We start from the raw sequence: 3240 nt of genomic DNA, 5'->3' as shown, positions 1-3240 counted from the left end.
CTAAATTGTTAACTAATTCCACAGGTGATACATTCACCATGCCTGGAAGAAGCTTTCTTTTCTTACCAAATTTAGTGTAATTCAAATAAAAAAATTAAAATGTCTCTGACTCCACTCCACTCTCCATCCACAGAAGTCAAAAGTGATCTTTATAGGGGCACCTGGATGGCTCAGTCGGATGAGAGGCTGCCTTGGGCTCAGGTCATCGTCCTAGGGTCCTGGGATTGGGTTCCCTGTTCCACGGGGAGTCTGCTTCTTCCTCTTCCTCTGCTTGCCGCTCCCCCTGCTTGTAGTCCCTGTCAAATAAATGAACAAAATCTTTTTTTAAAAAGGTGATCTTTATATATATATATTATATATATATATTATATTTAAAGATTTATTTATTTATTTGAGAGAGTGAAAGAGTGCTAGTGGGATTGGGGAGGGACAGAGGAAGAGGAGGGAGAGAAGCAGACTCTCCACTCAGTGGGGAGTCCAATCAGGGGCTCAATCCCAGAACCCTGAGATCTTGACTTGAGCTGAAATCTAGAGTCAGACACTTAACCCACTGAGCCACCCAGGTGCCCCTCAAAGTGATCTTTAAAACCTAAATCCAGGGCAGCCCTGGTGGCTCAGTGGTTTAAAACGCACCACCTTCAGCCCAGGGCGTGATCCTGGAGACCCGGGATCGAGTCCCATGTCGGGCTCCCTGCATGGACCCTGCTTCTCCCTCTGCCTGTGTCTCTGCCTTTCTCTCTGTGTCTCTCATGAATAAATAAATAAAATCTTAAAAAAAAAAAAAAAACTAAATCCAATCGGGTTGTTCCTGTGAGTTAAAAATCCTCCGGGTTTCCAGGTGCACTTTGAATAAAGTACAATTTTAAAGTCTCCCAGGCCTTGTTTCACCTGACCTCTGCTCTCCTTTCCAGCCTCCTCTTGGGCCTCACTGCCTCTGGTCCCCCTCTTGGTGGCTGCCCTGGCCTCCTTTTACTACTTCTAACATGCAAAACTCATTTCTTATCCTCTGCCTGAAATTTATTGTTCCCAACTTTTAAAGCCTGCCTCTGTTTCTCTTTCTCTGATTAGGTCCTTCTTGTCCTGGACCTACATGCTACCTTCTCAAAGAGGCATTCTTTGACCTCTTACTCATTTCCCTTATTTTCCCTCAATCCAATTATTCTCTGTCACTTTACCTCATTAGTTTCTTTCATGATGGCTATCACCAGTTCTCATCATCCTTTTATTTCCTACTTGAATGCTTGTTTACTTGTTTTACTGTCAGTCTCTGCCACCAAATGTTAAGCTCTGCGAGGGCAGCTTCCAACATCAACAAAGGACACTGCACACAGCAAATAGACCATAAAGATAGCCCCCTGGATGAACACCTAATCTCATACTGGACTGGGAATCAAAAGGCTCAAGTCCTGGTCCTGTCTCTGGGAAGTGAGTGACCTTATTTAATTATTTTCTGTTAAATTAGGGAAATGGATTAGTTAGAACATCTTTATGGACCTCCACAGATTCGAAAACTTAAAGGTCTATGATTATTATTGGTAGATTTTACAGTTTTGTTACTTTAGTAGACTTTGAGGGAGAAGGAAAATCCAGGAAAATCAAATGAAGTATGAATAAAATAGATTTGATATCTATTTCTAGATAAAAGAGACAACTCTGATCTCTGATGTCTAATCTCATCAAAGAACAGTTTTTTTTTTTTAGGTTGAAATCGAAATATCAAAGCAATATAAAATGCTTAGTCATGAAATATGACATTTGCTTTATATTTAGGGGAAGTCTGATGATCTTGATAATTTCCAAGAGTCAGGAGGGTTTTCTATTATGTAAACAAAGTAAGGACAACACACTTCAAAAGCAGGGAGTTAACCCCATCTGTACCAAGGAGAAAAGCCAGCTGGGGGTATTCTTCATTTGAATTTAAAGGTAAATGTATAATCTCCTAAAAGACATTATACAAAGCGTCAGAACTTGGCTAAGCTTGGTGTGTGTTGGTGGCTTTTAACAATGGAATCAACTGACAGGCATCTAGGTATATCAGCACTCTATAACAGGTATCTAGGTATATCAGCACTCTATAACAGGTATAAAGGTTTTTGAGACTTGAGTTTAGAAGGTGTTTATAGTGGAACTAACCTGGAGACATTTACCTTCTTTTCCATTTTCAAAATATTTCAACCCAAAAACAGTTGACCTTGAAACAACATGAGTTTGAATTGTGTGGGTCCACTTATATGTGATTTTTTTTTTCATATGGTACAGTACTACAAATGTATTTTCCTTATGATTTTCTTAACATTTTTTTCTAGCTTACTTTATTGTAAGAATACAGTATATAATACATATAATATATAAGATTATGTGTTAGTTGGTTGTTTATCTTATCATCAAGGCTCCTGGTTAACAGTGGACTATTAATTTTTTGTGGAATAAAAAGTTATACATGAATTTTCAACTGTGCAGGGAGTGGAGGCCCCTAACCCCTGCATTGTTCAAATATATATATTTTTTATATATATATATATATAATATATATATATATATATATATATCCCTGTATATATTTAAAATGTTATCTTCCTACATACTTTAAGAAATGCATCCCATTAGATTTAGTATTTAGACTTAAGAACAACAAAGGCTTGGCTGGCCAAGGATTTCACTCTGTCTGCTTCTTAAGGAGACCCATTTTACAGCCAGTGTTTCAATCTATTCAACCTGTACTCTTCTAGCTGAGATTTGTTCAAGCCTTACTTTCTATAGTTTGTAGTCCAAAAATAGGGTTTTTTTTCCCTTCAAATGGTAAATTATATTACTGAATATATTTTTATCCAACTACCCTCTCATTGGTTTGGGTTCTCCTCATTGAGAATTAGTGATTTAACATCATTGTTCTAATTTTGCAATAGCAAAATTACAAAAAAGTACAGCATAAACTCCATTATTTCCAACAAACACTCCAATGCCTCCCGAAGGACAAGCCATCTGCATGTTTTTCATTTCTCTTCAATAACCTGAGAAATGAACACTGAGTTCTGGGTGAGGGCTGGGGGTTGGGGAGATGGAGTCGGTGTGTTTCCTGTTTGATTGTTTCAGGGCTCACCAAGCCCAGCGCTGCAGGAAAAAACAAAAGTCCAAGAAAGGATTGTGGAGGCTGCTCCTCATGTGACTAGCTCCTCATTGGGCTGTCCTCTCCTGACTGTAATTACAAACGGGCCAAAGGACACTAGAAACCCACGAGAT

The sequence above is a fragment of the Canis lupus genome, chromosome 4 (assembly GCF_011100685.1).
Source record: "Canis lupus familiaris isolate Mischka breed German Shepherd chromosome 4, alternate assembly UU_Cfam_GSD_1.0, whole genome shotgun sequence".
NCBI lineage: Eukaryota > Metazoa > Chordata > Mammalia > Carnivora > Canidae > Canis > Canis lupus.
The sequence above is the reverse complement of the archived record's forward strand: the minus strand, read 5'-3'. Positions refer to the sequence as shown.